Source organism: Acomys russatus, chromosome 1, assembly GCF_903995435.1.
Source record: "Acomys russatus chromosome 1, mAcoRus1.1, whole genome shotgun sequence".
NCBI classification, from domain to species: domain Eukaryota; kingdom Metazoa; phylum Chordata; class Mammalia; order Rodentia; family Muridae; genus Acomys; species Acomys russatus.
Window position 1 is genome coordinate 30,392,007 of NC_067137.1, and position 24,818 is coordinate 30,416,824.

The window sequence follows — 24,818 nt, forward strand, 5'->3', positions numbered from 1 at the left end:
AGTATTTGCATTGGTTTAACTCTAAGGATTAGCCTGGGATATAATTATGGCTGTTTCCTAAAGTCCATTTAACAAGTGCATAATTAATATCTAGTTCACATATGTCTTCAGTGTTTCATTCAGAATTGATAGCATTTGGTTTTTTCTCACAGATGTTAATTAGAATTTTAATTACTCAAGTATTTCTTGTTTTTACTGCATTGTCTCTTAAAACAAACAAAATTGAGTCATGATTTCTGTTAGTTAAATAAATAAATTCTGCTCAAGTTTAAATTATCATCAATCTTAGCCAAAGGGTAATCTATTATATTAGCAGCCACTGAGAGATTAGTTATTCTCTTAAAGGGTAACTAAAGGAGATTAATATTCTGATACATTTGTCACTGATTCCTGAGGTGTGCCTGGCTTTCTTTCATCATATAGTGGGTAAGATATGAATTCCAGTATAATTACAATTAGTGTTAATGCCTTCTAAATTATATTTAAAGGAAAGATCTTTATTTTAAATACAATTTTTTCAACATGTTTTGCATGTTTTCCATGAGAGAGAACATGTGTACATTAATGTAGAGGAAGAACAGTTTTCCAGTCAAAGCTAAATAGGGGAAAGAGAGGCAGGGTGATTTCAGATTGAGTTACACAGTTTTTACTCAAGTTCTGCCACTGGTAGGTGTCTGTAGGGGCAAAGAAGAACTGAATGAAGGAAGAAAGCAGTAAAGCTAAGACTTGAGGTTAGCCAAACACCATATGCTCTAGGCACCTGGCAAGGATGATTTAAATATTACTTCTTTTAATTATGCAAATAACTCTGTGAAGCAATACATTTCCTACCTCATATAACAACAAAATATGTTTCCTAATATTTAAGTCCCTTGAGAAATTTTGTACCATAAGGGATGTGAAAAAGTAAAATTAATCCATGATCGACCCAGTCTAAACCACCCACTCCTATCAGCACTGACATTCTTCAGTCCAACCAGCAGTGAGGTCCATGGGCACTGTGGACAGTCAAGACGTCACTGAAAGGAGAGTTGAAGCAGATGGTGGAGATGCCGTCAACCAGCCCTGAGATCATCTCACCCTCTCTGAGTTTTCAGTGACATCCGTTCCCCTAAGCATTTCTTCTCATAGCTTGTGCCTGACATCAAGGTGACAGTGCTTTCTAGCATTCAAACTCCACATTAGGAATTGCCATGCTGTACTGTAACCACAAGTTACAGAATAAAAGACCAGGGTTTGAAAGGCAGAAAATCGGCTATGAAATGGGAAGGTGGGGGAAGATTAATGTTATGCATTTAAACATGCAACACATTGATGTGGTGAGAGAGACAGACAGAGAGACAGAGACAGAGACAGAGATTCTCAAGAAAGGGGCATATGCATTTAGATCACCTACTTACGCCGCTGTGTAAACTTAAGAGAAGCTACCCCTCCTATTCAATTCTCTACCTAAAAACAGAAAATTTGGATTCGATCTGTGGTCCTCATTTGGGGAACATATTAGAAATCTAAATGTGTGGGCCCTGTGTCAGAAGCACTCTCATATCCGTGGCTGTCAATGAAACACCGAAGGAGAATGATGTCTAACAGTAAGTACACTTCCGTCTCAGTGGGCTTTATAGATTTCTTTGAAACATGGAACTTTAACTCATTTAGATCATATGTTTGTCAAGGGGAAACACCCTTGGATAGTCTATTGGAATCTTAGGGAGGAGAGGAATGCAAATGGTAGGAAAGCCAGGATGGAGGAAAAGTGTGGGTCCCAGGGAGTCTGGGAACACAGAAGGGGTTTGGACCAGAATGAGAATATTTAACCTACAGCCTGGGAAAGAGGGCACAGGAATAAATCAAATGACAACAGGGGGCTACCTGTGAGAAGACTTTTAAAATCTGTACATTACATTCCTCGAGGGAAGTGTTAATTTTTATTTAAACATTCATAGAAAAATGACTAAATTCACATAGGCTCTGAAATGTAAAGGCAGAACATCTTTGGACCAGGAACTCTTGATTTCACTCGAATGCTTCTGTAGTTCCCTATAGTGAAGTAACTGCTGAGGACTATGAATTCCTTTCACCATTCCACCTCCTGACTTCCACGGAATAAAGTCTAATCCTTCCAGATTTGAGGGTGGAGGTGGGTATTCCCTCAGTAGTCAGTGAGGCAGCAGTGGCAGGGAGCTGGGGCCCAGGCAGCCACCAGTGTGCCTATTAAATGTATCATGTGTCATCTGTACCTCCTTTATCCTTCTCACTTTGGACCTCACAGGCTGATAAGAAGGGGAAAGCGTTATAACCCAGAAGTAAAACTGTTGCATGATTATAACCCTGACAGCCTCCCTCTAATGAGCTTTCCTGGAGATAGGGAGAGGGAGAGGGCTTTGATCTCCTGGAGCAGGAGGCTGGAGAGATCACTGTTTGGAGTAGAGCCCTCTGATGGGGTCCAGTCTCCCAGTAATCAAAGTCACAAGCTACCATCTGAGTCATTTGTGAACCACAGATAAGATTAGCTACTCACTTGACAGATCAGCCACCACCATCAATGGGGGCTAATTGTATCTGAAATATGACCAGGGATGTGTCAGCTCCTGGAGACAAGCATTTCCTTTATCCTGTGTTTAAAGTAAGGACAGCATTAGGGGGAGTGGAAATCTGATCAAAACACAACACGCACAGCATTTTTCTCCTTTTATTTCCAGCCCTAAGAGAAGAAAGAATTGCAAGGTTTCTTTGAAACAGACATCATCCTGCATTTGTGTTTTTTTAACCAAGGCCCTGCCTTGTAGTGTCAGAGAATAGGTACTTTCTGAGAGGAGCCCTGTAGATCCAGAAATAATTACACCATGGAATGACTTCATAGCTTCATAGTTATAACAGGCTTTGGAAAATCATGTGCAGAAAAGACCTGCTTTGAAATTTTAGAATGTTGTGTGCTGTAGCAAGGGAAAGGATGATTGGTCATTTGGAACTTGAAGGCATTTTTAAGGGTTGCATTTTTTTGCCCCCAAAGCTATTTTAACTGACATCTTTACTTTCTTAGAATTTATTCCCATACTAGTAGAACTTGAGCTCACCATGAATCATGGTCAAGTGACTCTCACAGAGCTGGCCCTTGGGTAAATGAAGAATTTCACTGTTCCATTAACTCCTCAACTAGTGAGCATTAGATCTTTGCTACCCAAGAGATCATCCATCCTTCTGTACCTCTCCAGACAAGGGGTAGGAGGAGAGGTACAAAGCCAAGTTACTAGTCCTTTGGGACACTTGTGTGTATGATTTTCAACCTCGTTAGCATTCTTCTTTCTTGGAGAAGAGAACGCACAGTGCTCACTCACCCTTCAGCCTTCTGGAAGTGTGGGTCTCTCTATTTCCAGCTTTATCCACTATAGCTTTTAAATTACTAGGTTGTCCCAGTGCCCAGGCGGCTAGTAAAAGCTGCTTGAAAATGGCAAGGGATGCTGAGAGGTGGCTCATTACAGCTCCCGAAATACACAGACCTAGAATAGCACTGCACACTTGAGGTAAGAAAAGGACAGAGGGACAACAGCAGCACAATCTTCCACTCTTTGCAAAGGTTGGAGAATGTTCCATAGTTCCCTTACCAGTTCTCAAGTGATTACGGGCTTTTGACTGATCACCCCACTTACCATCTCCTGCTTCTGCATGGTCTAGCGTCTATACCTCCCAGCTTCTGACCTTAGCATTGTTAAAGACAGTGACTGCAGGGCAAGAGCTCCAGTAAGACCTTCCTCAGTCTAGTGCTAAACTGAAAGGGCATTTACAGCCCTCTCAAAAGATACCAGGCATTATGCAAAGTGTTTTTATACTGTAGCCCAGTTAAGCTTCACCAATGGCCTCGGATATTCAAAAATCATGGAACTAAGACACAGACATAATAATCCTCTTGCCCTATGGACACAGCCAGTAGAGAAACCAGATCTGTTCGATGACAGAATCTTAACAATCACATACTCTAAATTAGATACTTCGGAGGATTGTTTCAATTTTTTAAATAGTTGGGAGAAAAATATGTGGATGGACCTTAACCCTTATCGATTTCTTATCTCCATGAGGGAAACCCCTCATCTTAGCACTCAGTTCTCAAACCGCTTGTCTAGTCGAATTCAATAAAGTCAAAGTTTAGTCAGGTAAATGTGCAATGAAGACCATGTGTGCTCTTCTCTGGTCCTTGAAGGAACCCAGGGCTCTTAACCCTGCTCTCTGTTTGTTCTATCTTCGTATCAGAAGATAAGATGACTCTACACTACACCTATTGTACATCAAGGAAAAGGCAGCACAGCATGTCAGGAAAAGCCCTTCCATATGCAGAACTGTAACACACTATGGAGAACCACGTCTGATCATGAAGAATGAATCATGAGCGAGGCTCCTGTTAGTTGCTCCTGAAGGACAGGAGATGGCTTGTGGCTGTATTATGAGACCCAGTTATTCACTCCATATATTAAGCCCTGAGGTTTGAGGCTCAAAACTCTTTGCTAGGACATGCCTGGACTCCAGCCAATGGTCAATGAAGTCAGGAAACCTGTACTTTGGAACCCAATTGAGAACCTCTAAATGCCACACTGTGCCTTCTACTTCCTTTGGATGGGCAGAAAGCACCCTGGCTGGGATGAGGAGAGGGATCCGCTTGCTAAGGGTAGGCAATACTCTGACTATTGTGAATATTTCCTTAGCCGCCTGTCTCACTTGGCATCTGAGGTTCTTTGGATAATCTGCCTAGAGTGTAAAGATCTCACCATGGCTTCTCTTTCAGCCTTAGGCCTTACCTGGGAGGAGCATACTTGCCTATCTCAGGTTAGTTATCTAAAGCACACTTTAGCGGATTTTCCCAGGGCTTTCACCATGTGCTGTCTTTTGTGAACTCAAAGAAGCAGATGGGGTTAGTCTCCTGGCTTCATAGGGCACATTCAAGAGTCAGGCTTAGCCAGGAATTGAGATATCCCAGGATCCCAACACTGCTCGAAAGTCCAAAGGTAGAGGTTCAAACTCTATCTTAGACAATTATCTCACTTTGGTAAAAATAATAAAAATTTACTTTTGCTAAGGACAAAATGGCAGCCTATATAATAGGAAAGATCTTCTATCAACCCTACATCTAACAGAGGGCTGATATTGAAATATATATTATTTTAAAAACTCAAGAAATTAGACACCAACAAACCAAATAGCCCAATTAAATATGGGGTACAGAGCTAAACAGAAAATTCTCAATAAAGGAATCTCTAATGGTTGAGAGTCACTTAAAGTAATGTTGAACATTTCTTTATATAATTAACTTATTTATTCACTTTACATCCGATCTTAGCCCCCTCCCTCCTCTTCTCTCAGTCCCACACTCCCTCCTTCTTCCCCCATCTCAGCCCCCCTAGTTCTCAGGAAAGGGGAGCCCCAACCCACTCCAGCATTCTAAGTCATCACAAAATACAAATTTTCCTAATTCCATCTCACACCCATCAGAATGGCAAGGACCAAAAACACAAGTGGCAGCGTATGCTGGTGAGGATGTGGAGCAAGGAGAACACTCCCTTGTTTCTGGTAGGAGTGCAAACTTATACAACCACTTTGGAAATCAATTTGGAGGTTTCGCAGAAAATTAGGAATAGTTCTACCTCAAGACCAAGCTATACCACTCCTTAGAATATACCGAAAAGATGCTACTCCCCCATATGACAAGGACATTTGCTCAACTAGCCTCCAAACCTCCTGCCCCACTTGGACATCTGAGCTTCTTCAGATAATCTGCCTAGAGTTTAAAGACCATATGCTGTCCATAGCAGCTTTTTTGTAATATCTAGAAACTGGAAACAACCGAGATGCTCCTCAACTGAAGAATGGATCAAGAAAATATGATACATTTACACAATAGAATATTACTCAGCTATTAAAAACAATGACATCATGAAATTTGCAGGCAAATGAATTGAACTAGAAAAGATTATTTTGAGTAAGGTAACCCAGAGCCAGAATAATGAAACATGGTATGTACTCACATATAAGTAGACAGTAGCTATAAAGTACAGGATAACAAAAAATACAATTTACAGACCCAAAGAAGCTAGGTAACTAGTAAGGCCTAACGGGGAATGCTTGAATCTCACTGATTAGGAAAAATAAAATATACATGGATGGATTGAGGGAGGAAGCTGGGTAGGGGAAGAAGAGGAAGGGGAGATAGAAGAAACAAGTGGAGGGAGACCAGAGGGAGGGAGTGTGAGGAGAGATACTGGAATCTCTGTGTCAGGGAACTCTGGGAGTAGGTAGAAACCTAGACAATGAAAACTCCCAGGAATCTATGAATGTGACCCTAACTATGAATCCTAGCTATAGGGGCATGGCTCCTGAAATAGCCATCTTCTGTAACCAGAAAAGATTTACAATAGAGGGGCTGGGACACCAACCCAGCCACAAACCTAAGACCCACAATTTCTCCTGCCAACAAAACTGCAGGGGTAAAGATGGAGCAGAAAGGCCTACCAATGACTCCCTCAACTTGGTACATATGCCATGAGAGAAAACCCACCCCTGATAGTGGTAATGATATTCTGCCATACTTCTAGACAGGTGTTTAGCATAACTACCATCTGAGAGGCTTCACACAAAGTAACAGATGGAAATAGATGCAGAGACCCACAAACATTAGGGGAGTTTAGGAATTCTATGGAAGAGGGGAACAAAGGATTGAAGGAGCCAGAGAGGTCAAAGATACCACAAGAAATCATACAGAAACAACTAACCTGGGCCCAAAGGTGCCCACAGAGACGGAACCACTAAACAGAGAGCATACATGGGATGGGCGTAGGCTCTCTGCATGTATGTTACAATGGTACAGCTTCAAATGGGATTTCTGATAGCAGGAGTGGGAGCTGTAGCTGACACTGTTGCCTGCCTTGGAATTCCATTCTGCTAACTGGACCGACTTGCCTAGCCACAACAGGAGAAGATGCACCTAGGCCTACTCTGACTTGATATGCTAAGGCAGGTTGATATCCCTTTTTCTGAGAAGAAATGGAAGGCTGGAGGATGGCAAGAGGTGAGGTGAGGGGGAGGGGCTAGGAGAAGACGAAGGAAGGGAAACTGTGATCTGGATAAAATCAACAAATTAACTAATAAAAAGACATTAAAAATCTTTCATTTATGTTTTCTTGATCTCATTCCCTACCTTTTAAAAATGAGGTGACCCTTTAGTTTGTACTTGATATCTATGCCCAGTGCCTCCATGGAATATTCTGAGAAAGGCTAGCTCATCATACAAATGGGTGAGCATAGAGGAATCATCTTCAGAACACTTGACACTAGTATTTAAATATGCCAAAGATGACAAAACAACGCAAAAAGCTGTCACAGATTGAAGATTGACAGAGACATGGTATCTGTGTGCAACAAAAGAACCTCAGTATATTATGTAATGAATAAGGGTCATGGATGCAAATATTAAGTGTCTTATCCCTCAATTGGCTACAAGAATAACAAATTACAATAATGGGTAACTTATAAAGAAATGCATCTATTACTTACAGTTCTGGAAGCTGTCAATTGCAAACTTAAGACACTAACAAATTCCATCTCTTTTTAGATGATAGAGATCCTTAGATGACAAAAGAGAAAAAGACATATAAGCTCCAAGAAGTCTCTTTTATAAGGCCATCGATACTATTTACATTCTCACGAGCACGCCAAGCTTCCATATCCTAGTACTATCACCTTGGGAACTAGTAGGTTTCAAAATTGAAATTTTGGGTAAAAGCATACATTTAATCTATAATGTTAGGCAAGGTCTACATGTCTACCATTTAAGGCATGTGACAGTTAATTTGTTGTGTATACCATGGATATGTAAGACATTAACAGGAAAGTATGTGAAATGAATATAAGAACATTCTGTTATACAACCTTAGCAATTTTTCCTTCAATGAAAAATTACTAAATGAAAGTATAACATATAACAAAAGTTCAAAGGTACATTTCTCAAAGAGTGGGACTTTCTCAAAGTACAGTGAGTTTTTTTCTGAGAGAAAAATATCCAAAGACAAGTCATAGTAAGTTCTCAAAGCATTCTGAGCAGAATTAAGTTTCCCTGATATTATTCATGGCCAATTTTTCACTTGAAACTGAGCAACATACAACATTGGCTTTCTTGCAAGGCTTTAAATAATAAATATGGAGGTTTTGCAACTAACACACACACACACACACAAACGTCTGAAAAATGCTATTATTTCCTTGGCATCAAGAAAAGAAACCTCTTATGTTCAATTTGCCAGACTGAATCAGAAAAACAAGAAAAGTAACAAAACAAAAGATCAAGTGTATCCCTGGGAAAACTATCATGGTTGCTGTATGAACTGAACCAGAATATCCAGATAACAGTGACCAGTAAAGCAAATGAAGAACAACAAATTGAGTAGAGTTTTCCATTTGTTTTCAGTAACACCATGGCTTGCCCTCACCAAAATGTCATCCTGGGGAGTTAATTAAACAGCCACAGTGGCCTATCCTGAGATGTGGGGGGACCTGTGACAGGCTGAACAAATGGGCCAGTAAAGGTGTAGGCTGTTTGACTTGATTGAGGAGCTTGAGGTTTTCACCTCTAAGTCTCCCTGCCATCTGGAAGTAGGTTTGTGGAATGTGGGATGCCTGCCTTTCTGCCCTTATCTGCTGATAAGATTCTCAGCCTCTAACACGTGTACTCAAAAGGCAGGGAGCAAGTATTTTAGACCTTAAACAGCATGCAAACCCTCCCTGTGAAGTGCACATTTTGCTAAGGCATGGGAAGGAAGTAAACTCACTTCAAATGTTTTGCTCTCTCAGTATCTAGGATGTTTGATGTCAAAACGAACAAAGAAGAAAAAGCTTGACTAAAAAGAAACTGTTTGGAGCCATGATGAGTCATCTAAGCCTTTGGACTCCAAAGCTGAGCATCTTTAAGAAGAGATAGCAGTGCAAAGAAAGTTTAATGAAGTGTAGTATTCATAGTTAGGGAAAATAGCAACTTTTATAATTGCCTCCTCATTGAGCTGAATCCCAGAGAGCAAATCATTTAAGGATGTGTCCTTAAAGCAGTCTACTTGAATGTCACTACCTGAAACGTCAGGTAATTATCAGAAAGACTTGGTTTTTGAGAATGAACAAAATGTGGATTGTTTTGGTGTGTGTGTGTGTGTGTGTGTGTGTGTGTATGTGTGTGATAAATTGACCCCAGTTTTTCCCAGACCCTCATTCATACTAGACAAATGCTCTAACAACTACTTAGCAACACCCCAATCGTGCCCCTTTTCCTTTTAAAGATGAAAATTGAGAGCACATGTGTGTTGCATGCAGCTGCTGTCATGGAGCATGAGGACCAGGGCCAAGGCTGTAGTGAATAGAAAGGTAGAGTCAAACTGCATGCGTCAAGGCAGATGGGATTAGACAGAGCTAGTAATGCCTCGGAAGACAGTTGCATCACACACAGAGCTCGAAGGGTTCGGTAGCTTCAAAACATTTTCCAGAGAACATGAGATGGCTTCTTTGGTAAAAGAACTTGCTGCATAAGCCTAACATCCTTAGCTCAGTCCCTGGAACCCAAATAAAGGTGGAAGAAACAGCCTGACTCTGCAAAGCTGTCCTCTGACACATCTCAGCCATGATACCAACACATCCACAGCCACAGTGTGTGTACCCACACGCACTAAGAATGTTTAAAAATGTCATTATATCCCTGCCACATGCTTATCCATATGTCCTATTTTCACCCCTACTATGTCACAGGCACAAAAGCGAACCTTGAACTATCAAGCCATTTAATTCATGAAAGCCTAGTTTTCACATAGTGTACAGTCAGGAACATGGGGAGAAGAACAGAGCAATCATAGAACAGAGTAAAACAGGGTCTGAGAAACGAAAAGCCAGGTTCTTCTGCAAGGCCAGATACAGGAATCACTGAGCAAGAAAGTATCTCATATCTTGCTTGACTTTCAAAATAAAAAGCCTTTCTCCATTTTTGGCTTATCCCATGTCAAGCTGATGTTTAAGCGTAAAGAGAGAAGAAGTCTTGAGATGTTGGAAAGACAGAATTGTAAACATGATCCAAATATTCATTTGTGCTCACATATATTTGTGCTCTTTGAATGACTGCTTTTGTTTGTTCATTCATTCATTCTAGCCACAAAAAGTCATCACATAGTTTTACTTACTTATCACAAGTATTAAAAATGTCCCTCAAAGAGGTGAATTGTATAAGACTCCTGCATCCTGTGAGGTAGGGAATATGACCTCGTTGAACTTTATTTTTTGTTGTTGTTGTTGTTGTTATTTATATATTTTTTATTTAAAGATGCTTTAGTTTTCTGTTGTATTTACTTTTCTTTCTTTATTCTTCTTCTTTTTTACATATACATTTATATTATTACATATATATCCAATAAGCTTTCTACAGCAAGAAGAACCACAGAAACAATCGGGAATTATATAAACTTTACATTCATAGTGTTTTGGCTATTTATATTTGGCAAATGATCTTTGTTCTTATAAAGGGGCTAGTTCTCCCATTATCTTCTCATAAAACGTAATTGGTTTAATAAGAAAAAAGTGACCTGATTTCTCCTTGACCAAAAGCAAAGAGAAAAATGTAACCTATGTAATCCCAATTGAGTCCAAATTAGTCCCCAGAAGGTTAAAAATAATTGCAGAGTGACAGAAAGATAAGCATGCTGTATTTGCCAAAAACAATCTCATGAGCATCATAGCTTTGGACAGAGCAAATTGATGGAGTGTCTTTATTCAACACTGTCATAATAGTATACTGCCTCATGTGAATCCAAACTCAACAAATAAACAGGCAAACAGAGTAGCCCTGAATGATACATGCTAATAGGCTGGTATTGAAATGCATGCATGCTATGCTTGAAAATACTAGAGCTTTTTAAGGTCCCCCTTTCTGCAATTTCACATAGTTAATCAGCACTGCTTCCTGAATATGTCTTTGCTTATATTTCATTCTCAGAATGCACCAAACATATCTCCGCAGAAATCTCTGCAACCCTTCAAACATCTGTTGATTTACCCATCACATTGCTCCCGGATCCCATTTTTCTGGCCAAGTGAGGAAAAGTCCTCTTGCTTCCTGAGGTCACACACCATCTTGATTTAGCAGGTTGGGGCCCTGAATCACGGCTCTTCTCAGTAGCAAAGAATGCAGGCTCAGAAGGATTAATTACCAAAGCCAGTAATCCTGACTCCGGCCTTTGAAAATATGGGGAAGTCCAACAAAAATCTTGAAAGTGATTTGCAACATTCTGTTCCAATCAGTCTCCCGAGTAATGCCACTTTGACACCTCTTACCCATGTAAACAGAATTATCTCACACACATCAGCTATTCTTTCTGAACCTTCTCCTTTTCACCCCGAGGCTCAATTTTCCCTCCCTTGAAAGAAGATCAACATACTTTTACTAATAGCTTCTACCTCACTCTCCCTAGTGAAATGAATACCTTCAAAAGGTAGGAATGCCAGTAGCTTGTTTTATGACAAGTCATGTGTACTCCCACAGGCCTGGGCAAAAATTAATTATGGATTTTGGTCTCCAGCCCAGGGGACATAGAAACTCTTGGCAAAAATCTCATGAGTCGGATCAAACCTAGCACCTCCTGTCACTTCACATCAGTGAGATCTCAGTTTACTCAGTGGTAACCAGAGTGGAAATTTCTGATTGACCATTAAAAGGCTTAAGCAGGTAGCACTTTCTTGAAGTTACTTCGATTTGGATTCAGTAGGCTAAAATTCAGCCAGAGACCACACAGCTGCCCATCACGGCAGAATAGTTGTCTGTGAGCCTGCCCTTTCATAGACACAGATTCCACAACCAGCCACAGACCAAAACCATCTATAGTCTTGTGTCTGTGCTGAACAAATACAGATATTTCTTGCCATTATTCCTTACACAATACAGAATAGCAACTATTTGCATACTATTTACATTGCATTATATGTATTATAATGTAGAAACAATTTGAAGAACATGAGAGTATGTATGTAGGTTATATGAAATATTATACCATTTTATATAGTTTTATATAATAGACATGAGCATCTGTGGATTTGGGCAATTGAACAAGGACCTGGAACCAATCCTCTATAGACTTCAAGGATGATTGCAATTCTGAATGAACATACTAGCAAACTACATATAAACATATATTCCATGACTGACCATTGAATATAAATAAAAGATATCACTGGTTTTTGTATGTATATACATATATTTATTCAATACCATATATGACTATGAAAATTATTTTGTATGTAAGCTATATATAAAAAATTGATATAAAATATTAGAGTTTGATATTGTCCAAGTGAGACTCTGGTTCAGAATGCTAAAGGTATATTAGTATAACCAATAAAAATTCAAATTACTGAAAAATTACTAGGAATTAGAGGAAATGACACCTCACAAAAAGCCACATGTTAATATATCTAAGGACGTAAGGCAAAGATACAACTAAAACTCAAAGAACTAAGAAATATATGTTAAAACAGCTGATATAGCAACAAATAATTTTTGTGGTGCTAAAACTATGAAGTTTATTGTCCACATGTACCCAACATGGGTAACACAGGAAAGTTCTTTTTTCCCCCATAAAGAGCCATCAGAGTTTTGTTGTTGTTTTAGTTTTTGAATAGTATTATACCAAATAAGAGATTAAAGTGCAGCAGATGTAGAAAACTGCACTCTTACCCCATATGTAGTACTGAGTCAATGAAAAGGAAGGCAACTGTGATCACCTCATGTGCATTTGGGTTCCCTCCTAGAGTCTAGGTACTGACACTGAAGGGTTGTTCCTGCAGGTACACGCAGGTTCTCTCTGGACTCAACATCATATAACTCTAAGCCAGTCTGCCATTCATTTCTCTGCACAAGTTCAGATGGGATGATATATATATTCTATTATCTATAAGGATACAAGAAGGCAGAGTGCAGATGTGGCAGGTATATAGGGTAATCCTGTCCTAATCAGTAAATGTGCTTTATATAAGCTCCAAAAGAGAACAGGTGACAGAATTCTCTTATAAAAACAGTTACATCTTCAAACACCTTTAGACTCCAGGAAAGACTCCTACTTGTAGGACTGTGTGAAAATTCCTACCAGCCATTCACAGCATAGAAGTGAAATGATTAAATACTGTATTCTCCTCCCTGGACACTTGCTTCTCTAACTCTTGCAGCATGACTAAGCTTCTGTCATGATACTGAGCACGGGAAGTGCCAGAACTGAGTGGAGCATTAGGAACACAATGAAGGAGACAAGTCCTGTCTCACAAGCAGCACACACAGGAAGGGGTGCTGGGGGACAGTTAACAGGGAATGTCACTAAACAGAGACCAGAATGTAAACAGGGACATTTAGCATGGAACGCAAGTTGGAATCAAGACTGAGTAAAATCAATGTCATCATTGTGAAGGTGGCTTCTAAACCAAAATCTTTACCTAGATGGCAGAAGTCACAAAGGCACTCTGGTTGAAGCAAGGCTACCCTGTTCCGGGCATAAATAAAAGCCTTGTTTGGCTGAAGGTTAGTGAATGACATGCTTTTGGGGCATAGCTATGATAGGTAGAGTTCTTTGATAGCTCCTGAAGTGTTCTGTTTCTTCTGCCCATGTGCACAGCTGAATGTGCAATCACAGGCACTATTCATATGAAGGTCTGGATTGCTTCCCTTTATGGAACTATGGGAGGTGATCTGGATGGGCCTAGGCCAAGCATGTAAGATATCAAATTGGAGTTTCCTCCAACTGGTGGCAGAGGATTCAATGCACCTTCACTAATGTGAAGATGCAGCAAGCTAGATGGCAAGAAAAACTCTAGGAAATGTCAGAATCGCTATCCATAGACCATATTTCTCATCTTTTACCACTTATTTGAACATAGCTCTTATTAGAGATAGGAGGTCTTCAATACAAACTTTGAATTTTTGAGTATATCTTATTATTTTTAAAACTAATAATTCACTCATGAGAATGAAATTCTGCAAAGAAATGGCATTATCCATTATGTCATATTACTGGCTTCACTTTCATATACAACATTTGAGATAATCAATAGAAATATTATCCGATTGCCTTTTTTTTAACAGATAAATACTGCTCATTTTATTCTACTTATTTATTTATTGTTGACACAATTTGGTCTTTATTTTTTGATTGTTCTAAAAGTTCAATCATATGATTTGGTCTTTAGGTTTGGCTTGTTTTAAATGTATAACAGTATTATATTCCCTTGAATGAACTGTACCTCTGCCCTCACTTCACTTTGGTACTTAATAAGTGGGCAATAATTCACAGGTTGAGTCAGAGAATGGGCTTAATCCCTTTGCAGGCTGGGTAGAAGGCTTCTGCTGCTGGTTCAAATGCTTAGTGAACTACATAACCAGCTTCAGGTGCCGCTTAATCTCTTGGCCACTGTTTATTTGTCAAAGGCCTTGCAGTGCACTCCTGTAGGTCAAAAGGCACAGAAATGAGAGGTGGCAGAGAGGTCAGACCCAAGGGAACTGTGAAACAGCCAGGGCTTCAGTTAGTTTGGCCATTAGCTCCCTGTGTGGCCTGAGCTAGTCCCAGAGTTCCCTAAGCTTCAGCTTCTATTTCTGAGTGCTCAGAGCATCAATGCAGAGCATCTCTCTAGGATCCCTGGCCCCCTGGACTTATCCTAAATAGAGTACCAGGGAACAAAAGCTCGAGTACAACTTGCAGGATGGCTTCCTTCTTCTGGATCTCTCTCACCACATTCTGGAATCTTCGATGATTGTGAATGTTCATCAGGCTGGGCTCGTTGCTGGTGTCTTTAATACGAATGTTAATTTTAAATGATAAAATTCTGGTAGAGAGTTTCCATTTCCTCAAGTAACGTGAGTAGAAGATGCAAAACTGATGGTCTTCAACTTCCTCTTATATTGGCTTATTCTAGCTGATATGGGGTAGCATGCAATTTCAAAGAAATGTCAGAGTACACCAGAATCTGAAAATTATATGAAGAAGTACATTATTACAATGCCAACCATATACTACCTGCCTGACACACATCAGCATAGTGGTTCTATGTGATTCTCACAACCATCTTACATAGAAAGTATTTCTAATTTCACATTTTATCAAAGAAAGTAGTACTTCATGGGTATTTTACCCAAAGTCTAACATCTAAGAAATGATGAAATACCACTTAGGTTTCTATCTGACACACTCTCTTGTTGGTCCCTTGTTGGACAGAAATGCTGTGTGTTCTTTGTGGAGCAGACAAGGGGCTTGGCATCATAACCTGAAGAATACAGAGACTTAGGCTAGTCAAGTATGAACCAATAGCCCCCAAAATGAACAGGTCTGCCTCAAGATTTGGAGAAACTTTCTGCTTACCTCCCTTCCCACCCAAATCCACATCCTTTCTTCCTCTAATGAGAAACAAGCAGGCACACAAAAATAAATAGGTAAATGAAGCACAAACTGGAATAGGACAAAACAAACAACTGGTAGGTGAGGGAAGCCAAAGGAAAAACACAAGAAACAAATATAGACTCAAAGATACACATGTTCACACTCACAGAAATCCCATAAAATACAAAAATGGGAACCATAACTAATATATATATAAAAGATGAAGGCTAAAAAAATACTGAGAAAGCATGATGAGACAAAGAATCTCAAAAATGCCATTGGGTTTATTTTGTTTTGGCCATCTACAACTGCTTTGACTGTAAGAACCAGCAAGTTCATGTATTTAGGCAACATCAACATTGATCTCTTTGTCCCATATTGTCATAAGAAACTACATATTGAGATATCATCTCTTGAAAGTCAGACTCTGTTCATGAACTGCAGTTCAGCACCATGTGATAAGTATAATGTTGAATGAGATGCTTGCTTTACTTCACTGTGAATTTTTTGTGGAAATAATGCCTCTTAGAGTTTCTATTATGATTAAATCATAGATATACGCATAGTGACATAATATACTTGGTTAACAATGTGTATTCTATAGAGAAAGGCCAGAAACACCAATGGTGATTACAGAAATTAAAAAGAAAGAGTAGCTTGTAAGTTTTCTAATTTTCAGGAAATTAGAGCTCAAAGTGATATGTAAGTTAATTATAACAAGATAGGAAAATGAAATCATTTAGAGATGTGGCTTTTATCGCAATGTAATTAACAGCGAAGATTAATAATAGCGCTTCTTCATTCCCTCACTCCTTGAGCCCAGCATATGTTACCCTGGGCTCCTACAAAGCCTTTACCCGCTTCATCTGTTGTTAGCATTTGATACAAATAATGAAAATATAGGTCCTAAGGAAAGTCATTTTAGACTCTGGGCTCTGATAACTTTCTCAAAATGTCTACTTGTGAGTGGAAAGAGACAGCCTAAGTTTCACACTGGGACATGTCCAAATGAATGAATTTCAATAAGAAAGTATGCACATTTTTAGCAAACACCCATTGCATGGTTGGCATATAAGTTGTTTTCACCCTGAGTAGGTTCTCCTCCTGTTCTCTCTTAGCACCTGCCAGTCTCAACAGGAGGAGTCCAGGTTTCACATACTATTCAAATAGCAATGACAGCTTAGGACCTGCTGTGTAGGGCTTAGATGGGGCCTTCCTTCATCTCCTCCATCTTGCCCTTCACCAATCAATGCCCACAGTATGTGTTGGACCCTGTGTCTCCTCTCCTGCTTCATCGAACAATGGTTTTCTTTTAAATCTCTTAACCTTTTCCTACCCTTTCCTCAGGAAAAAAAAAGACCTCCCACCAATGATGATATTGCATGATGTCTCAGATGAATCATGGGCTTCCCTTTCTGAAAGGAAATGGAGTTTGAACATTAAATGAAGGAAGAAAATGTGAGACTAGGTGGAGCTAATCCCCACACCCATGCCCTGACGTTCAGAAGAGCTTGAGACTCTCCATTGTGGTGATGAGTGTCGGAAAGACTGTGGCTTTGGGAGGAGAAACAGCTCAGAAATATAAGAACAATGGTTGTTGGCCATCACGGTGTAGCTCTGCCTACCTGGAAGTGCTTGTGGCAGTAAGTTTACTATACCTTGAGACATGGCATCTGAAAATGTGTGGCTCCCTCTATATTCAAAGCTGAACGTAATTGTTGGGGGAAAAAAAGCTGTAAAGACTTAATTATCTTCCTGAAAACAATAACCTGGTAAAAAATACTACGAATCTACCTTACTAGAAATCTAGACATGGCTAAGAGATAAGGAAAGAGGGATCGCTGAATAGTACTGGGGTCCAAATACTATATACCAGTTCCTTGGGGCAGAAAACTCAATGATGGGCACATTGGGGCATGGCCATAGAAACTGAGTAGTGGGCATACTGGTGCATATAAAACAGAAAATGGCAGAGAAAGAAATAGGTGTGTAATAATTTACTGATTTTTTTTCTAGACTAAAACTTGTTTGAAGAATGTGACTTATTTTTAGGACCCAGGAAGAAAATGGGGAAGGAGAGCTTGGCTTGGGAATAGGGAGATATAGATGAAGGGCAGATGGAGATTATTTATTGACAAATTGATGGACTCTCAACCTAGAAAATATTTTATCCATTTTTTCCTGTGTAAAAAACATAAGCAGTTGCCAAGGATAAGGTGTCAAGTAGATTTCCTACATGTGAAGAGCTTTCCTAATAAATTGTATGCTCAGTAAAATAAATTGCATTTTACATGCTATGGCCTGACTTCACGGTCTTACATATTCCTCTAATCCTGACTATATTTTCCCAGGTTTTATATGAGCTGCTGACACTGGGTGCTAGTGAAACTGCACTCACCCCAGAGTTTTCACATCGAGAATTCATAGCTAGGGTGGAAAGAACGGGACTGCAAATACAGAAGTGGCTACTAATTTTATGATTCCAAGTAAAAATAATGATTATGCCTTTAAGCAGCCACAGCCAACCTTCTTCATAATTCTTTGGAATAGTCTCATCAAGAAAGGTGCTTTCATTACACCTGGAAATCACCTGGAAATTCAGAAGCAAATGGTAAGTGGACTGATAATCAATTCAAGGAACCATGAGCTTCCTTGACTAAAGGCGTCAGTGCGGCCCGGTGACTGCTGCATCCCCTCCAGTCATTACTTTGCAGTTTTAGATGGCACTCAGAAATTCTCAAGTAGTTGGCTGACAGAATGCGCTTCCTAGCTTTTGCATATTGAGTATGATGTTTCAATTAAAAGGCACACGAGGGAGTAAATTAAGAAAGTTAAATTCACTATGACCATGATGTCTCAAGGGTATAAGAGTATTTTTTTTTTTTCCAAATATGGGCACATAGTCAGTAGAAACCAAAACAACAAAATGCATATCTCAGGCTCAGGTTCAAAGCCAGGCTCACTACTGATGAGTCAAGAAGACTAAGGGGCAGGCACAGCTGCACAGTTGTGATAGGCTCTACACTAGCCAAGCATGTAATCAGAACCTCACATTGAGTATGGTGTATGTGCCAAATTTTGTGGTTGACTGTGAGCACTGGTTCCCTGGAATCATTTCTCCATATTGTCTTCTTTGAGATGATGGGAGGCCAAGGGAATACATACAAGAGGTCCAGATTCAGTCTGTATTCAGTTGATAAATGATTTCAAGCAAGCTTATTCCCATTGGACTTTCTTTTCTGTGTGTGCAATATAAGAGGATAAGCATGAATAATTTATAAATTCCTTCTAATTCTAAAATTACGTGGCTGAAAATAATGTGTTTATCTTGAAATTCAAATCAATATGGTTCCATCTTTCCTAAGAAGCAGAGTTAAGAGTCTTTGAAAGTTAAAACTATAAAGAATCTTAGAAACATTCTAGCCCAAATCCCCTCATCCTGCTCGTAAAGAAACTGACCACTTGTGTTCATTGGCCTTACTCCCAGATGCCATTGGAGTATGTTGTTGTTTCAACTTAAGTGCAGACATGGAACTCCCTTTGAATCTGAGAAAATCCAGTTTCATGTTCTCTCACTTTGGAGTCATGTCATTTTAGTGTCAGAAAGAAAATACAAATTCAAATTATAGTGGCAATAAGACATCTGTGTAAAACTAAGATGTAGTTCAGCATCATAAAATTAAATAATCCTAGTAATATCCCAGAGGCAGGCCTTGGAGAGAATCTATAGTGTTTGGCTATGCATCTCACGTATGGTAGAGTACTGGACTGTGGATTCAGTTGATGTAGACATGTCTAAGAAGCAATGCCAAAAGCAAAGTCAAGAATGAAAACCACAGTCTGTGTTTCAAGAGTACTATAGAGTACATGAACTGGAGGTCTTGGAGATAAAAGAAAGAACAAGAAGGAAGGAAGAACAGCGCAGATTGTAAAAGTCTATAGGAAGGACCAAGGAGGCAAAGAAACAATTGTCCATTAATGACTTCTCTATCAGCCATTATCACATCACCTGCAAAGTTCAAGGCGAAGGCAGGCATGTCTCCCCACCAGTCATTTTTATATTAATTATTTCTTTTATTTTTGAGATTATATCAGTTCTCTCTCACCTTTTCTTCCTTCATTTGTATATACCTCTCCTTGTTCTCCTCAAATTCACTGCCTCTTAGGTCATTAATTTTTGTAGTGTACATACATGTATACGAATACATATTCCTAAATGTAACCTGCCAAGTTTGTATGATGTTACTTGAATTATGCTATCAGGGCTGAGCATGAAAACAACAGCAATAGACACACAACAGTAGACAGGGGAAAGCCTGCAAAGCTCCAACCCTGCATAAAGTACTACACGTAGCTAAGGAATGCTGAGAGCAGGAGAAATAGTCTTCCCCGAGGAAGATCACACTAAGGATTGTGCAATCATTAATTTTTAATATGCTGCTTTTAGAAAGTTCTCACCATAACTTCTAGTGTGTTGTAATACTGCCTTAAAAATACTTTATTGTCAAGTAATTTTGAAGATGTTTGGGTCATTTTTCAGTAGCTGAAGACTAAACAAGTTCAGGAAACTTCTGATCATTTTACCACATAAAGGGGATATATTGTATTATAAAATAAGTGTACTCAATGGACTGTACTCAGTAATACTTTGATTCATTCTCCAGCTAGGAAATACTTGCTTGGTCAAAAATGATAATATTGCCAAACATATTATTATATTACTGATATAATTTTTCCACATAGGTATACATTTTTGTATTATATAGTTTTCTAACTGTTTGTAAATTCTCATAGGATTATTGTGGGGGTTTGAAAGTACCAGAGACAGCTAATTATAGGACGTTGAATAATTTATATGTATTTGTATACAGCTATGTAATATTTAGTTTAATGCTGTCCAGATAAACAATATTTTTCTATTTTCTTCATATTTTAATTAAAGATTTATTTATTAAAAGGGTCTTCCTTGTTTTTTGATTACTTCAGTTTTTAATAATTTCACACATATATATATAATATACTATGAACATATTTACCTTGTTATCCTTTTCTTATAGCCTTCCAACTTTTACCAGTCCCCTCCTTTTTCCCATCTAACCCTCCTCCTGTTTCCATCTCTTTTTCTACCAGTCATATACAGGTAGCCAGGACCTGCATGTTCATGATTGCATTAGCCATGTCCTATCCAGAAGACAGCATTTGACAGGACTCTTCTCCATGTTCTAGATGGCACAATCTTCTCATCTCTTTTATCATTGTCCTCATTATGTCTCAGAGAGTCCCAGTTATGAATGAAAACTCAACAGTAATCATTCTTAGCTTTTTCACCATCTGTGAGGCACTATATTAGCTATTACCCACTATAAAACGACACTTCTCTAGGCAAAGTGGATAGTAGTGCTGGCCTAAGCATGTATGTATAAATATTTATATGTATGTTTGGATAAAGATCTGCTTAGCTTAATATCAATAGTAAGATCTATCACAAACCCTGAGACATCCCTAGCCATAGAATTTGGCTCACGTTCACAACACCAAGTGTTTACTTTTTTTTCTTTTAATGGAATGGGCTGAAAATCTAATTAGAAATTTGTTGTTTCCTCTCAAAAAACAATTGTACAATTACCTTACTGATGGGAACATCTCCCTATATACATAGTTATTGAAATTCTGTAGCCAACTCAGATCTACAAGAGATTCGTATTTGAAGGGCTCTTCATTGAGAATTATGAAAAGAAAAAAAATTGTGTTCTGGACAACCAAGATTTTCTACCACCCTAAACATTTAGACTGCCTGAGAAATTGCTTGATCTGTTCCTTGATGCTAACTAAGCAATATCTGTTTAAAATAGAAAGCTACATTTTCTATTCTTTAATAGATGAGAGTCATTCTCCCATTACTCATTTCTTCACCTTTCAAAAATAATCTATTACATGGTAGAAAAGATGGAATTAATTAGGGATTCAGAAAGGAGTTAGAAGTTTCATGACGTCAAGCAAATGGCATTCTAGAATCACGCATGGATGAATATGTGATTATATATTGCTTCTATTTCTCTTCAGAAACAAATAGAAGTCTGAGTACTAACAGTAAAGCTACTATTGGTTGAAAAGTATAATTACAGTGACTTGGGTGTAGTGGCACATTTGGTCAATAGGTACAACCAACATTGAGATTAAAAGAAAAATATATTTTAGATAAAGAAAGGCTGAGTCCTTATGCATATGTTTATACATATGAGCTTTTTCTCAAGAATTGGTTTGCCTCTTCAGTTAACATAACACCTAGTGTTTGCAGTTCACCAGAGGCTAACCAAGATTGATCCATTTCCAAAAGGAGTCTTAATAAACTAAGGACCAAAGCAGAATGCCTATATCGCTACCATCTACCCTTATTCACATATTTTCAGTATCACCTGTGTTCTCGTACAGCAGCAGACTCTTAGAACCTCTCAAGTTTCTTTCTCACATTGGACCACATATCTCTTAGTAGATAGGACCCTTCATTTATCCTTTTGGATCCTTCCCGGGGTGGTTTCTCTAGGCTTCATTTTATGTGAGAGCATTCAAATATGAGGATTTTATTATGATGGCACAATCTGTCCTTGTCATTGTAGGCTGCCCAGTCTATAAGAATGTCCACTTTATAGTAAGGGAGTAAGTGATTGAAAACCCATTGATAGGATATATCAAGGGATGCAGAAATCCCTGTTTGGACAGCATTACCTAACAGAAGAACAAAAGACCAGCTAACAACAGAGATATCAAATGAAATGGATAAATCAGCAAAACAAGAAAAGCAAAGAGAAGGAGTCTATAGCTTATTTAGACAACAAGGTAATCCTGGCCTGAATGGAATGGCAGCCAACTGCACATCAGATCATGAATATGCTGATAAAAGTGGCACTGGTGTCAGGAAAGAAGCAAGGGGACACTCAAGTGGAATCCTAGTTTTAGAGATTATCAGATTACCCAAGATGTCACCATCCCCTACACACACACACACACACACACACACACACACACACACACACACACATACACACACACATGCACATAAGTGCACACAGACACATTTCCAGCCAAACACATAGGAGTCTAGCCAATTCATGACTGAGTGAGTCATCTCCAGAGTGACATAACTAGTTGGTGGCAGAATTCACTACCTGTATAATAGAGTCCATTTTCTTCCAAGCTGCTTCGAAGATTAGTATCTTAATTTTGTGGCCCAGAGAAAGGATGCAGAGAGAACAATAAAGTGAAAATTCAGGAGAAAGGTTCAAACAAAGAACTTGTTATGTTCAAGTCTAGAGTGGCCTCATAAAGTAAAGCAAGGGTTTATCAACAAATTACAGAGGGCATGGTTTTGCTCTCATGGGATCCAGAAGGAACTTGTCTATAAGCGTATTATTAAAGGCCTATGTCTGAAAACATATTTTCAGCACTTAGTCTTTCTGATATTTGCAGCATAGAGGTAAGAGGTGGATACCAAGTCTACACCAGCTGAAGGCCTGTTATCACTTGAGAACTGCTGGGAGAGGAATATTTACATGTTGGTTATGACCCCCTGGTAGGCTGGCCACACACCAGAGTAGGCTCCAATTCTAAGACTAGATAGATGGGCAACACAACCTAGGACAGATGAGACAAAAAGACAAATGGTGGTCTGAAACTTGGGTGGGAAAGGATGTCAGGGTTGAGGGGGTTTAAGGGGAAGGTGTGAGGGGTCTCAATATATTTGAAATACTGAAAGAATTAATAAAAATAGTTTTAAAGGTTTCTTTAGTCTCTCTCTGCTTCTGTCTCTCCCATTTGAACAACGGTCTCCTGATTGATATTCCTTTCCTAATTTACGAACATTACAAAACATTAAGATAAAAAGGCACTTTCCCCACTATACCATGAATCCTGTCATGTGATGGCTCTGTTTAGGACTTCTGAAAGACCTAGATTAGCTGGAGCAAAGCTATCTACTGTCATCCCAAGTTAGACTCCATCTGCCAGCCTGGCCATCTTCCTCATGACTCCATCATCCTCCATATGTCCCCCCTGTTGTACGGTCTCCCTCTGCCTGCTTAGCTTCTCCCTACTTGCCTCAGCTATAATACCACTTCCTCTAAAATTCCTGTAATGTTCAAAAAAGGATGAACTCTTATCACCTAGTACACAGCTTTCCAATGGAGAATTGCAAATTTAGGAGCATAGTGTGGCAAATTTAGGAGCATAGTGTGAGAAGTAAGTGAAACTTCTTGCACCGACAGAATGCCTGAAGTACAGGTTTAAGCATGCATGAACAATGGAAATCAGAGACAGAGAAACTAAGAACAGACCAGAAACACCATGAGGAGAGGCTGACTCCAGTGGAACTATGTTGGCAATAGTCCAGATTTCAGACTTGGGGTCCAGAGATACAAGCAGCGTAGAATATGCACCACCAAACATCAGTGAGATTAAGGACTGTCATCATGAGAACGAATCTTTCTCTAGAAAAAGGTGAATGCCATTTTGTGTGTAATTTTGGTGATGCTGCAAAAAAGATTTCTACAGGGATCAGGAAAAATGCTGAACTTTTCTACTAGGCAATGACTTCATGGGAAGGGATACAGCAATGGAGTTGAGATGAAAACAGTAAAGCCCAAGAGACTAGATAAACTCCGAGCAACTCCTCCATGACCAGGGTCACAGAATGAACCACATTCAACCTCCTTCCCCTGGGACTAGCAGGAATTACTTTTTCCAGTGTTACAACTATTGGAGAAATGGCATTGTTAACAAGAATTCCATGCCTTCAGCTTGCCAGTGTTGGTGGTTAAGGAAAGTACAAGCAGAAATATTATAAATATGCATGAGTATTTAGACACCTGTACAGGTTTGCTAGTGAAGTATTCATATATAAAGAAATGCCTTAACATCAGTACACAAAAGTGTACATATTTTACCTTCTTGTGTTCAGTGTGAGTATTGGTATATTCATTCATTCAGGATGGAATACAATAGTGATTCAGGACTCTCTAACTATTGCTTTTAAAGGGTATTTATGCTCTTATACCATAGTACTCCTTTAGCCTTTTTACTGATGAAATGCACATAAAGTCTTCCAACCTCACTGGTAGGTAAATCTGAAATGTATGTATGGTTTAATTTTAGAGCACTATAAATCTGTTTCAAGATTACCGCTGAATAATACCATACTCACCTGTCTGCAATGTCTTTTTCCCTTTTCTTTGTTTAATGACTTCCAGTGTCAGTTGTACAAATAATAGATTTTGTTACGACATCTCCATACATGTGTATAATGTTCTTTCATCATTTAATATCTTAAGCAAGAGATATCAAGGTGGAGTTCAGTTAGCACTCATAGATCTGCATATAGCCTGAGAACATTCCACAAAAATGTAC